The 15,726-nt window shown below is 40.6% G+C and overlaps 1 non-coding gene across 1 annotated transcript; it reads right to left on the bottom strand.

Annotated features, from left to right (window-relative positions):
* Positions 1 to 9,844: 9,844 nt before the first annotated feature.
* TRNAY-GUA lies at positions 9,845 to 9,916 on the bottom strand. The gene has a single exon. It is a non-coding gene; the product is annotated as a tRNA-Tyr (tRNA).
* Positions 9,917 to 15,726: the final 5,810 nt, after the last annotated feature.

Consider the following 15,726-nt stretch of genomic DNA (forward strand, 5'->3'; position numbering starts at 1 on the left):
GCCCCCCTCTTTAAACCCCGCAGACCACGCCGGCGAGCTCCAATCCGCGACGGCTCCCTGTCCTCTGGCCAATTGCAGGGCGGGGTCCGGAGTGGGATGTGGAGGGAAGCGGGAGAAGGGGGGCCCGCGGGCGGTCTTTGCACGGTTAGTGTTGGAAATAGCAAAGTTTGGAAATAAAATAAATCGAACCACGTCCCAGTGATGAAGAGCGACAAGAGGGCCCGCGTAGGGCGCGAGTTCTATTTTGCTGAGAATTATTTCCCTTCTTGCTGCCCTTCTTTCATCTCTATCTCTGGGTCTCCGCTTCGCTCCATCCCTCCTCGGCTTCTCCCTACTCCTTTTCCCCAGCTGAGAGCAGGGACCGTGGGACTCCAGGGGGAGCCCAGTACAGTTCCTCCTCGACCCATGATGGTAACTGATGAGCTGAGAATTGCCCTAAAGAACAGCCGCGAAGCATTCAGCATATCCTAGTTACTGGCAGAAAGAAAATGAACCTTTGCCCAAATCATCAGAGGTGGCCATGGCCATGGACATGACAACACCACCGTTGTTGCTGTCTGTAGCCACTCACATTTGTGCAGCTGCGTCATGTACTATGTGTTTGTATTTGAGCTGTGTTTAGTTGCTCAGTCCTCCATGGACTGTAGCCCACCTGGCTCCTCTGTCCCTGGGGATTCTCCAGGCAAGAATACTGAAGTGGGTTGCCATGCCCTTTTCCAGGGGATCTTCCCAACCCAGGAATCGAACCCAGGTCTCCCACATTGCAGGCAGATTCTGAACCGACTGAGCCACCGGGGAAGCCTGATGAATGTGTTTTTGCATACGTAGTTATCTCATTTAAACGATTGCTACATTTGTTTAAACGTAGGAACAATTTGTCCTTTGTCCTAGGAACAATTGTTTATACATGGTACTCATGAAGAGGCAGCATGAGAGAGGGTAAGTTGGCTGAGTACAATAGCAAGGAAGGGATAGATTCCACCCTCCCACCTCACCCCTCCTCACTGACCATTCCTGGGAACCTATCCTATCACTTCCTGAAAATTCCTAAAGGACTCAAGTGTCTCATTTGTTACCCTAAAAGCTAGGCTGACAGTGCCTTCTCAATGTAAATAAGTTAATACCTGTTCTCCACTGAGAACACTACCTAGCCTAGAACGAGTGCTCTGCAAGTGTAAGCTGTCATCATCATCATTATAATCATTATCACCATCACCCTCATCACCGCCACATCTTCACCATCACCTTCGTCACCACCACCACCATCATCTCCACTACTTTCATCACCACCACCACCATCATCTCCATCTCCTTCATCACCACCACCACCATCATCTCCATCGCCTTCATCACCACCACCATCACCATCACCTTCATCACCACCACCACCATCATCTCCATCACTTTCATCACCACCACCACCATCATCAATCACCATCGCCTTCATCACCACCACCATCATCTCCATCACCTTCATCATCACCACCACCATCTCCATCACCTTCATCACCACCACCACCATCATCTCCATCACTTTCATCACCACCACCATCATCTCCATCACCTTCATCATCACCACCACCATCATCTCCATCACCTTCATCATCACCACCACCATCATCTCCATCACCTTCATCACCACCACCACCATCATCTCCATCGCCTTCATCACCACCACCATCATCTCCATCACCTTCATCATCACCACCACCATCTCCATCACCTTCATCACCACCACCACCATCATCTCCATCACCTTCATCACCACCACCACCATCATCTCCATCACCTTCATCACCACCACCATCATCTCCATCACCTTCATCACCACCACCACCATCTCCATCACTTTCATCACCACCACCACCATCATCAATCATCATCACCTTCATCACCACCACCATCATCTCCATCGCCTTCATCACCACCACCACCATCATCTCCATCACCTTCATCACCACCATCATCTCCATCACCACCACCATCATCTCCATCGCCTTCATCACCACCATCATCTCCATCGCCTTCATCACCACCACCACCATCATTACCATCACCATCATTACCACCGTCAACATCAAGTCACCTTCTCACCATGCATTCAATAATGACCTATTATATGTACTTTTCTATCATGTGGAGAGGCCCTCCTTGGGCTATATTTACATTAAACAGTTTTAACTCTCTTTCATACATTTGGCTTTTTGTATCCTTCTATCAACAATCATGAGATTTAAAGATGAGAAGGATTTCAGCAAACACAAAACTTCCTACTCAACACTCTTAAGATATGGATTGTAAGTCACAAGTACTAAGCTTCCTTCTATCTCTGTTGGGTGTCAGGGTAAATCACCGTGTTTCCTAGAGAAGACTCGCCTCAAGGAGACCCCAAAGAAATCAAGTGCATAGACAGAAAAACCTCTGTAATAGATGCCAGAGTGTCAAGTGCAAGAGCTGTGATAATCACAACATGAGTTAATCATCACGTAATCATAATGATTATGTGTTTAAAGCTTTAAACAATGTCTGATACAAAGTAAGACCTCAGGGAACCTGGGCTGCTATTGTATATGTACATATGCTCTTGTATATAGAATTCTTATCTATATAAAATTCAGAACTCTTGCTTTGGTACTCGTATGTGTTCTTGAATTCATACAAGTCTGATTTGTGGAAACGACTATATTATAGGACTATGTCCTTTTTTTGGAGTGAGTCATTGTGTCTGGGGGCTTGTCATCACCAGGGTTTATTGACCTGGATGCTTTCAGGTATTTCCTTATAACATAAAAAAAGAGCTTTTATATGAAGTACAATATAAATATAAAACCCTAGCAACATCATTCATTGAAACAGCAGTTATGAAATCTGATCTCATGCATTTGGCGTGAGCACAGAATTGACATTCTAATGATAAAAATTAAACCAATCATAATTCAACAATGCTCAGATCTCCCACAGGTCACTCACACACGCACACACACACACACACACACACATACACATAGAAGCTTTGTAAAGACAGATTTCAGAACTTAGGCACTAACTGGTAGAAAGAGTTGTGAAGTTAAGATCTTGGAATGGAATTTCTTGAGTTCATAGTCTGACTTTACCACTTGGGCTGTCCATTATCCTATGTGATTCATCTTTTAAAGTAAGACTAGCAGATGTCCCCACAGGGTTATTGTATGGACTGAGATAACTTTAACAATTATGCAAAGCACAATGCCCAGCATGGATGGATTCTCAGAAATGTCAACTACTGTTAGTATTATTCACAGGCAAAATGGGTTAACTGGAAATATGAGTTACCTTTGATAAAGACTAAAACTTAAATAATTAGGTTATTATTATCATTTTCTATTAATGGGAGATTGTATCTGTGTCTAAACAATCACAGCACAGATGGACAGAAGGCTACTCAAGGGAGGCCAGCAAAGAATACCCTGTTTGGAGGAATTAGCTGTCAATAAAGAGAGTGTGTCCCTTGGAAAGGAAATTGGGCAGCCCTGCAATCACAGAAAACTGGGAGCCAAAAAGCAGAGAGAGACCATGAGAATCCTCTGCTATCCACAGGAGATGCAGATGGTATGGTGGCCACAGAATCCAAGGATGTGGTCCCTTTGGCAAGGCTCTTTGTAAAGTGGGGAAGTCCCTCAAGCTGTCTTAGCCAAGGGACTTTTCCTAAAGTCATCTGCATTCTTTGGTTGTGACTCTGCTCCCCTAAGCCTTCCCCATAATTAGAATCTGACTTCCAACATAGTGTAACTTAATAAACTGACATTCTAGGTCTACCACTGTTCCGGGTATCCTTTTAGTTGTGAGAAACAGTCTCTCAGAGTCCAGTCATGGCAGATGAGTGAGAACAATGAATCCCCAGACCTCCTGGACAGAGGTTTTTCCAGTTAATTTTCTCTCACAAAATTTTGCCATCTCTTCACATTTCTCTAGTATATAGCAGAGCTATTAATAGTAAAGTACACCTGAAATCTGATTCAGGTCTTCTGTCCCTAAGTCCAACATTCTTTCCATTATGAGAAATATAAGAATGGTCTTTCCTGTGGTTTGAGCATACTTTTCTCAACCTTATTCTTATTTAAAGATATTTAAAGGGGAAGATTAGAGAAATGGCCAGTGTCCTAAACCCCAGATGTGTACTGAACAAAGGATGCAGGCTGGTTAACTGTTATTCTACCATTTATACCTAAAAATAGTTAATCAAACTCAATGTGATTCAGTTAAAGCACAAATGCATATCATACTGGCAAATGTATTTGGGGACAGGCATCAAAAGTACACATTGAAAGCGAAGCTTTCAAAGGAATGGGCTCGCAGCGCCTACTAGTGGTTATCTTTTATCACTGCATAGCTGGTGAAAACATTTTCTGTGTAAAGGAGCCTGACTCACAGGGAAACATGATTAACCACAAATTCCAAATGCATGACCATTCGATCCAAATGCAATGTACATTTACTCGAGAAAGTTCTCCTCATATATTAAGAGGCATCTCTTTAGGAAACCAAACATGAAAACATAGAACATATATGAAATTACTTAGGTGAGATTATTCATTTAAAAATAATGTACTTTTAATAGGATCCCTTTTTAAAAGGAGAAATTTCTCTTGTGGATTTTTCTATTTGGTAATGGAAAAATTCCACATACACACACATTTTTAGAAATATTGTAGTGCAAATCCATAGTGTAAATTAATGTATCAAACATAAGCTTTAAAAATGAAATGCCATTTACTATAATGAAGATATAGAAACAACCGAAGTGTCCATGAACAGATGAATGGGAAAAGATGTGGTATATTACAGTGAAATACTACTCAGCCTTAAAGAAGGTGAAATCTTGCCTTTTGTGATAACGTGAATGGATCTTGAGGGTATTAATGCTAAGTGAAATGTCAGAGAAAGACAAATACTGTATTATTTCATTCATATGTAGAACAAGCAAAATAAGTGAGTAAACCGAACAAAAACAAACATGTAGATACAGGAACAGAGTAGTGTTTATCAGAGGAGAAGGGGCAGAAGGAAGGCATAATGAGTAAAAGGTGTCAACTGTATAATAATGGCTAGAAACTGAACAAAGGAAGCAGCCTGGTTAACTGTTCCTCTGCCATTTATGCCTAAAAATAGTTAATCAAACAGTGTAATTCAGTTAGGGCACAAATGCATATCATACTGGCAAGGTATCAAAAGCCCACATTGAAAGCAAAGCTTTCAAAGGAATGGCTTGCAGCGGGGAGCATGTTGTGGTATACGGAATTAGAAATATAATGTGTACACATGAAACTTATAGGATGTTATAAAGCAATAAAGAATAAAATAAATACATCAATAAAAATAAATATAAAAAAACATAAAACAAATCTTTTCTGACCCGCCCCTTAAAAAAAAAATTAAATGCCCTGGGAGTTTGGGGGTTTTGTCTGGTTGGTTGGTCACTGAAGTCTGGGTCTAGCACGGTGCCTGGCACGCATAAAGGTGCTCAGTAAATATCAGTTGGATGCTTCTAAACAAGTGCATATGTGTGCATGCTAAGTAGCTTCAGTCGTCTCAGACCCTCTGTGACCCTACGGACCATAGCCCGCCAAGCTCCTCTGTCCATGGAATTCTCCAGGCAAGAATACTGGAGTGGGTTGCCATGCCCTCCTTCAGGGGATTTTCCCAATCCAGGGATCAAACCCAAGTCTCATGTCGCCTGAACTGGCAGGCGTATTCTTTACCACCAGTTTCCTGGTGGTACTACTGGGAAGCCCCTACTTCCCAGGTGAATTGAAGGATCCTTCCAAAAAGGAGATTGAATTTGCAAGCCTCCAGGTTTCACTGGGATGCTGTCCTACTCTGTTTAGGCTGCTATGACAGAATACCATAGACAGCAGAAACTTCTTTCTTACAGTTCTGGAGATGGGAAATCCAAGATGAAGGCACCAGCTGCTTAGAGTCCTCCTCCTGGTTCATAGACAGCAGTCTTCTCACTGTGTCCTCTCATGGTGGAAGGAACAAAAAGGAGCTCTCTGGGATCTCTTTTATAAAGGCACCAATCCCATTAATGAGGGCTCCATCCTCACGACTTAATCACCTCCCAAAGACACCAGTTCCAAACATCATCACACTGAAGATTAGGTTTCCCCGTATGAATGGTAGGACACAATACACAGTCTCTAGCAGATGGGGCTCTGAAAACACAGCACAGAAGAAATCAAGTGGGGATTATAGCTGGTCTAGGAAGAGGGCAGAAGGCAATGGCACCCCACTCCAGTATTCTTGCCTGGAAAATCCCATGGACGGAGGAGCCTGGTAGGCTGCAGTCCATGGGGTCGCTAAGAATCGGACACGACTGAGTGACTTCACTTTCATTTTTCACTTTCATGCATTGGAGAAGGAAATGGCAACCCACTCCAGTATTCTTGCCTGGAGAATCCCAGGGATGGGGGAGCCTGGTGGGCTGCCATCTATGGGGTCGCACAGAGTCGGACACAACTGAAGTGACTTAGCAGCAGCAGCAGCAGCAGGAAGAGGGCAAGAGGCAGAGTGAAGGCCTATTGTGGTCTGTGCCGCCATCTGCGACCCCATGGACTGTAGTCCACCAGGCTCCTCTATCTATGGGATTTTCCCAGCAAGGATACAGGAGTGGGATGCCATTTCCTCCTCCAGGGCATCTTCCAGACCAGGGACCAAATCTTCTCCCGCAGCTCCTGCATGCCAGGCAGATTCTGTACCTGCTGAGCTACTGAGGAAGCATCAATACTATACCATTTCCATTTTTTTAAATGGCTAGAAGAGAAGCTTATGTCTCAATCACACCAATAGTTTTTACTGTTTGTTTCTTACATAAATAAAGATTCTATTTTATGAAACGATCCTGGATGAGAACATTCTTGGACACCAAGTTCCCAGGGAGGCATTCGACCAGGGAAATTAAGGGCACTGGTTGGAATCTTGGCTCTGTTACTTACTAGGTATACAGGCTTGGGCAACTTATTTAACCTTTGTGATAAGTAACTGTGTTTAGAAACTCAAATTCTATTTCCTGTCAGTAAAATGGTATTAAGAATAGTAATTATTTCATAATAGCCATGGAGAATGCATTGCTACATGTAAAATGCTTGCAGTATTGCCTAATACATAGTAAGTACTCAATATGTATTAGCTTTTACACCAAAAATAGTTAATCAGTTGATTGTAAACCTGTTTGAAATTAACACAGTCTTAACCTTCATCTTACAAAGCTGTGAAATTCAAAACATGTCATAGTCTAACAGCAGATGAGCAAGAATTTGAAAGGAAAGCCAATGGCATCTCTTCCCTGACTACAGGATAATCCCTTTTTTATCAGCTATTTCTAGCCACTCTCCTCTTTCTACCATTAAGATTTGAAAACTAAATTCAATTCCTTTTTAATCCACTGACAATATTTTTGCAGGAATTAGCTTGGCCACTAGAGGGCTCGCACAGTCTCTCATTAATGCTACGGAAAATGATTCAATAAAAATAACCAATTCAAAAAAAAAAAAAATTACCAATTCAAAGAATGAACATCAAAAAATGCCAATAACACAACTGACAAATCTCTTTTCAAAAGTAATGCAGCAATATATAGCAAATAGAATAAAATATGTATATTCTTTGATCAGCTTCTAACAGTCTATCTAAAAAAAAGTATTATGTGGCAGCCTAGATGGGAGGGGAGTTTGGGGGAGAGAGGACACAGGTATGTGTATGGCTGACTCCCTTAGTGTTCACCTGAAACTGTCACAACATTGTTAACTGGCTACACCCCAACACAAAATAAAAAAGTTTTAAAAAATTATTATCAAAGTGTTCAATTAACTTTTTCAATTTACATTTCAATTAGGTGTTCAACTAAGAAGTAGATGATATCTTATCACACTTTAATTTCAAAGTGCAAACTGCTAATTTAATTTCAAAATATCTGTGCAGTTGGAGACTGATCTTTAAATATATATAAATATATTTGGAAAATTACACTGAAATGTTAACAAGCAGTTCCTTGGAGCAGTGATATTGATGGGTTTTTCTCTTTTGTGCCTCAGCATTTTCCAACTTTCCGTAATGAACATGAGTTGATTTTATAATGAGAAAAAAATGTTTAATTTTTAAATTTAAAATATTTGGGGGGAGTTCTCTGGTGGTCCAGTGGTTAGGACTCCATGCTTCCACTGCAGAGGGCAAGGGTTTGATCCTTGGTCTAGGAACTAAGATCCCACAAGCCATGTGGCACAGCCAATAAATAAATTAATTAAAGATTTTCACATTTTAAAAATACTCATTATTTTAAGGGTCTATAAAGAATACTCATGTCCCTGTACACTATGTGATGATCATGTTACTACCTCACTGGCAGTCCTCTTTGGAATATAATTCAAGCCCTTGAGGATACAGGATACAGGCCTTTTATGACACAACCCCCTCAATACCTCTTCCCTCCACTGTATAGCCCCCTACCCCACGTAACGTCCACACCAGTCATAATAAACCCCTTGGTAGTTCCTCGTAGGGAAACATCACAGTCTCATCCCTTATGCTTTATACCTGCCCTTCGTCCTGCAAGAAGTGACCTCTCCACCCAGCTAATTTTCAGTCACCCAAAATTAGCATAAGAACCTCCTGTGACATGACTATCCTACCTCTTCTGATGAAGTTCTGAACAGTTCCCATAATACCTTGTGCATGTTTTCAACAAAACTTAAATTATCCATATTTTACCATCTGGTTTCTAATTTAACTGTGTGAGTTGTTTCTCAGAAAGTATAATATTGCATTCATTACTGAATTTTTTGCTTTCCTGGTGGCTCAGACAGTAAAGAATCTGCCTGCAATGCAGGAGACCTATGTTCAATCCCTGGATCAGGAAGATCTCCTGGAGAAGGGAATGGCAACCCACTCCAGTATTCTTGCCTGGAGAATTCCATGGAGAGAGGAGCCTGGTGGGCTACAGTCCATGGGGTCACAGAGTTGGACACGACTGAGCAACTAACAATTTCTTTCACTTTCATAATATGGCATTCATTACTAGCCTCCAACCTATCCTCACATAGTTCCTTCTCCCTAGAAAGCTTTCCAACACAGCCACAGCTCTCTCTCCAGCTCACTTCTAAGTTCTGTCCAGGTATCATTTGGAATTGGAACGTTCCTCACCCCAGGTTGAGTGAAGTTTACTCCTCATGTTTCCCTAGCCCTCTGTATAGGACTGAGTCATTCTGCTATGCAGCTGTCTGGGAGTTCCTCAAAGGCCAAAGCTATGCCTGACTCATTCTAGGAAGTCCAATATCTAGCAGAGTATCAGTGTCAGGCCAGGCAAACAGTAATCATTTTTATCTAAGTTAAACACCTTCTCTTAAAGCTTTCCAAACCAAAGTTCTAGTTTGAATGTCTAAAATGCTGCGGCCTCAACCCAAATCACTTTGGAGGAAAGTTCTGGTCCTAGCCTGTGGTAAGCAACCTCCAAGATGATGTCCAGTGATCCCCACCTCTAGGATTCACACTCTTGTGTAGTTCGCCCCACATTGTTCCAGGGTGAGTCTGTACGAACAGCACATGACAGAAGTGATGGTGTATCACTTGCAAGATCAGGCTATAAAAAGACTGTGGCTAAATAGATGAGTGGTAAGAAAAACGATCAACTAGGAAACTCCAAGCTCTCATTCTCCCACAAAAAGATCCAAAGAGAGAGAAAGAAAAGTCAAGTTGCTAAGTCGTGTCCGACTCTTTGCAACCCCATGGACTGTAGCCTACCAGGCTCCTCAGTCCATGGACTTTTCCAGGCAAGAGTACTGGAGAGGGTTGCCATTTCCTTCTCCAGGGGATCTTCCCGACCCAGGGATTGAACCTGGGTCTTCTGCATTACAGGCAGACGCTTTACCATCTGAGCCACCAGGGAAGCCCCGAGAGAGAAAGAGAGAGACAAGAAAATGTCAGGACCAACTTTGTTGTTGCTCCGGAAAACAGTCAAATGCTTATAGCAACCAAGCAAACATCCAATCAAGAAAAGCCATCTTCAAAATGATAGGAAAGTTTGGGACATTTTTATTCATGCTTTCACCTTCCTAGGGCTTCCCTGATGGCTCAGATCAGAGAAAAAGTCCGCCTGCAATGCAGGAGACCCACGTTCAACCCTGAGTCAGGAAGATCCCCCGGAGAAGGGCATGGCAACCCACTCCAGTATTCTTGCCTGGAAAATCCCATGGACTGAGGAACCTGGTGGGCTACAGTCCATGGGGTCACAGAGTCAGACACGACTGAGCAACTTACACTTTTTTTCACTTTCTATCCCGGCGCAGCAGCAGCCCTGTTGCCAGTTCTTCTCTTTAACAAGGGAGCAAAGCAGACCTTATTTGAAAACCATCATGTACATCTGATCTGACCTCTCTGGGGAATCCTTGTACTACCAACACAAGACTTTCATCTTCAATTTGCCTAACTTGGAACTTAGATGGAAAAAGCAGTGGGTACTGCTTGTAAAAGATGCAAGGTGAACTATAGACTCAGATGCCTGGGAAACCAACAGACTAAGAATGGGAGGGTACTAGGATGAGACTCTCTGGGAAATTAGAACATTCAAAAACAGCTGTCTATAAGATGTGGAATTTAGAAAGCCCAAACAAGATGCATACCCGGAAAAGACTTAAGAGTCCCTAAGTTTTCACTTTGGACTGATTCCTAGGATCAGAGCAAGCCTACCTAAGTATTGCAGGAGCATCTTAGAGCCAAGCTGCAGGCTGAGAGAAGTAGTTAGATCTTGTATTTTTCTGCTTTTCTGTTTTGTGAGTTTTTGTTATTGTTTTGTTTGTTTAGCTCCTGGCATTCAAGGAACTCCGTCAAAACATTAGCTGAACATGAGCTAAAGGAATAAACACTTTCATGAGCACACACAATCAGGAATAGTCTTTGCAAAACAGTGTGGAAAAATCTCAAAGCAAGTGGACTATCACAGCCTACTGCAATAATAATTTAAAAAAAAAAAAAACAGCAAACCTTCAGGAAGAGGGAAAATCTGATTTCCAGTTACCACATTATAGTTGTCAAACGCTTAATTTTCAGTAACAAAAAATCATACAAAAAAAAAAGAGAAATATATAATCCTTTACAAAGAGCAAATGAACTAACAGAAACCACCCTCATAAAAGTCCAGACATTGGACTTGTTAGACAAAGACTTCATAATAAAGGTATTAAATATGCTCAAAAAGCTAAAGGAAAATGTGGACAAAAAATAAAGGAAATCAGGAAAATAACTTATGAACAAAATAAGAATATCAATAAAATAGAAATTCTAAAAATAAACCAAATTCTGAAAAATTATGGGAGTCTTAGAAGAAGAGAGAAAATGGCAGATTATTTGAAGAAATAATGCCTGAAAACAATGCAGATATGACAAAATACTTAAAATCTACAAATCTAAAAAGCTTAATGTATTGCACATAAAGTAAACTCCCACACCAAACACATTATAATCAAACTGTTGACAGACATAGATAGAGGGAGAATCCTGAAAGCAGCTAGAGAAACGTAACATCATGAATAAGGAATTCTCAGTAAGGTCACTAACAGTGGCTCAGTCAAAACCTTGAAGACTAGAAGTCAGTGGAATGATGTAAAATGCCAAAAGAAAAACTTTTCAACAAGAATTTTATATATGGCAAAACTGTCCTTCCAAAATGAAGGAGAAATTAAGACACTTCCAGATATTCTTGCCTGGAGAATCCCATGGACAGAGGAGCCTGGAGGGCTACAGTCCATGGGGTGGCAAGGAGTCAGACACGACTGAGCAACTAACACACATGCACAAAAAAAACAAAAACTGACTACCACTAGACCAGTCTTACAGGAAATGTTAACGGGAATCCTTTAAATGGAAATAAAAAGACACAGCAGACAGTACACTAGACACAGTATACTAGACAGTAACTTAAAGAAGTAAGAAGAAATAAAGATCTCCAGTGAAGGTGAATACATGGACAAACATAAAAGCCAGAATTATTGCAATTTTGGTTTGTAACTATTTTTTATTTTCTAAGATGGAAATTTATAACTACAAAAGCATCCGTTAAAAGAGATCTCAAATCAAACTCTGAGAAACTAGAAAAACAAAGCAAACTAAACTCAAAACTAGTAGAAGGAAATAATATAGAGTGGAAATAAGTAAAATAAAAACTATAAAAAGAAAATAAAAATCAAAACTTGGTTCTTTGAAAAGATCAACAAAATTAACAAACCCTTACCTATATTGACTAAGGGGAAAATAAAGACTCAAATTCCTAAAATCAGAAATGAAAATAGTAACACTTTAAACTATTTTACAGAAATAAAAGGATTTTGAGGACGCTGTGAATAATTGTATGCCATCAAATTAGATAAACTAGATGAAACTGACAAATTCCTAGAAACAAATGAAAGTGACTCATGAAGAAACAGGAGACAGATAAACCTATAACTTACTAAGGAAATTAAATCAGCAATCAAAACCTCCCAACAGAGCAAAGCCTAGGACCAGATGGCTTCATTTGTGAGTTCTATCAAATATTGCAAGAAGAATTAACACCAATCCTTCTCAAACTCTTGCAAAAAAATCAGAACAGAGAGAACAATTTCTAGCTCACTTTATGATGCAGGATTAACTTAATACCAACAACAAAGATGGAGCTTCCCTGGTGGCTCAGAGGTAAAGAATCTACCTGCAGCAGGAGATGTAGGTTTGATCCCTAGGTTGAGAAAATGTCCTGGAGGAGGGGATGGCAACCCATTCCAGTAGTCTTGCCTGGGGAATCCCCTGGTCAGAGGGACCTGGCAGGGTACAGTCCATAAGGTTGCAAAGAGTCAGACAGGAGTTAAGCAACTGAGCATGCAAGCACGCAAGAACAAAGACACTGCAAAATAACCAACATACAAAAAACTACAGACCAGTATCCCTTATGACTATTGCTACAAACATCCATGAATTTAACAAACCAAATTCAGCATATTCAGTTAACTCGCTCAGTCGTGTCCGACTCTTTGCAACCCCATGGACTGCAGCACACCAGGCCTCCCTGTCCATCACCAACTCCTGGAGCTTGCTCAAATTCATGTTCATCAAGTCGATGATGCCATCCAACCATCTCATCCTCTGTCATCCCCTTCTCCTCCTGCCTTCAATCTTTCCCAGCATAAGGATCTTTTCTAATGGGTCAGTTCTTCACATCAGGTGGCCAAGGTATTCAAGCTTCAGCTTCAGCACCAGTTGTTCCAATGAATATTCAGGACTGATTTCCTTTACAACTGACTAGTGTGATATCCTTGCAGTCTAAAGGACTCTCAAGAGTCTTCTCCAACACCACAGTTCAAAAGCATCAATTCTTCAGCGCTCAGTTTTCTTTATGGTCCAACTCTCACAACCATACATGACTACTGGAAAAACCATAGCTTTGACTAGACGGACCTTTGTTGGCAAAGTAATGTCTCTGCTTTTTAATATGCTGTCTAGGTTGGTCATAGCTTTTCTTCCAAGGAGCAAGCATCTTTTATTTTCATGGCTGCAATCACCATCTGAAGTGATCCTGGAGCCCAAGAAAATAGTCTGTCACTGTTTCCATTGTTTCCCCATCTATTTGCCATGAAGTGATGGGACTGGATGCCATGATCTTCGTTATTTGAATGTTGAGTTTTAAGCCAACTTTCTCCCTCTCCTCTTTCACTTTCATCAAGAGGTTCTGTAGTTCCTCTTCGCTTTCTGCCGTAAGGGTGGTATTATCTGCATATCTGAGGTTATTATTTCTCTCTGCAATCTTGTTTCCAGCTTATGCTTCATTCAGCCTGGCATTTCTCATGTTGTCCTCTGCATATAAATTAAGTAAGTAGGATGACAATATACAGCCTTGACGTATTCCCTTCCCAATTTGGAACCAGTGCATTTTTCCATGTCCAGTTCTAACTGTTGCTTCTTCACCTGCACACAGATTTCTCAGGAGGCAGGTAAAGAGGTCTGGTACTCCCATCTCTCGAAGAATTTTAAGCTATATATAGCCTAAAGAAGAATAATAGGCTACATATAAATGTATGAAATGAACTTGTTGTGCACCTTAAATTTATAGGATGTTGTATGTCAAATTATTTCAAATAAATAAATAACAACACATTAAAATGATTATACACTATAAACAAGTGAGATTTATTCTTAGAATGCAAAAGACAGTTCAATTTATGAAAATCAAGCAATGTACTATATCACAGGAATAAAATGAAGGGAAAGACTACATTATCATCTCCAGTGATACAAAAAAGAACCTTTGACAAAATTCAGCGCCATTTCATCATTTAAAGAAAAAAAAAAATCCGTTTAACTCCGTATAAAAGGGAGCTTCTTCAAGATATAGACCATATATGAAAAAACCACAGCCAACATCATACTCAGAGGTACAAGACTGAAAGCATTCCCTCTAGGACAAGAGCAAAAACAAGGATGCCTGCTTTCACCACTTCTATTCAACATAGCATTGCAAGTTCTAGTTGGAGCAATTAGGCAAAAGAAAGAAACAAAAAGAATCAAAATTGGAAAGGAAGAAGTAAAATTATCTCTATTCCCAAGTGATGTGATCTTGGTAGTGGTGGTTTTAGTCACTAAGTTGTGCCCAATTCTTCTGACCCCATGGACAGTAGCCTGCCAGGCTCCTGTGTCCATGGGATTTTTCAGGCAAGAATACTGGAGTGGGTTGCCATTTCCTTCTCCAGGGGATCTTCCCAACACAAAGATCAAACCCACATCTCCTGCATTACAGGTAAGGATTCTTTATTAATTGAGTCATCAGGGAAGCCCACCACCATGAAACCACCACCAAGTCATGTGATCTTACACACAGAAAACCCTAAAGATTACACACACACACACACACACAGAGCTAATAAAAAAATTTAGTAAAGTTCCAGAATACAGAATCAACACCCAAAAATCAACTGTACTTTCTAAACACCAGCAATAAACAATCTGAAATGGAAACTAACACAAGTCCAGTAAGAACTAAAAATAAAAACTCTCAGAAGAAAACAAAGGGAGAAAGCTTCATGACATTGGATTTGGCAATGATTTCTTAGATATAACACCAAAAGTACAGACTACAAAAGAAAAAATAGATAAAATGAATTTGATCAAAACTTAAGGACACTACTGAGAGTGAAAACACACCCCCAAGAATGAGAGAGAGACTTCCCTGGTGGTCCAGTGGCCAGAACTCCACATTCCCAACACAGGGGACATGGGGTCAGAGAACTAGATCCTGCATGCCACAACTAGATCAGTGCAGTCAAATAAATACATAAATTTTTTTTTTAATGGGAGAAAATATTTGCAAATCATATATCTGATAAGTAATTAATATCCTAACATTTTATAAAGCCTTACAACTCAACAACAACAAAAAAAACCCAGTTTAAAAATGGGCAAAGCAGCTGGATAGACATTCTTCCAGTTGTATACAGATACAATGATGTTATAAAGCCATAAAAAGGAATGAAATTGATACATGCTACATGATATACCTTGAAAACATTATGCTAAGTGAAACACAACGCAGAATGAGAAAAAGGATATTTTGATTCCACTTGTAGATGTGGATTGCCTATAATAGGCAAATTCATAGAGATAGGAAATAGAAGAGAGGATATCAAGGGCTGGAGGGAGGGGGAATAGGGGGTTACTGTTTAATAGGTACAGAGATTC

Source organism: Cervus canadensis, chromosome 7 (assembly GCF_019320065.1).
Source record: "Cervus canadensis isolate Bull #8, Minnesota chromosome 7, ASM1932006v1, whole genome shotgun sequence".
NCBI classification, from domain to species: domain Eukaryota; kingdom Metazoa; phylum Chordata; class Mammalia; order Artiodactyla; family Cervidae; genus Cervus; species Cervus canadensis.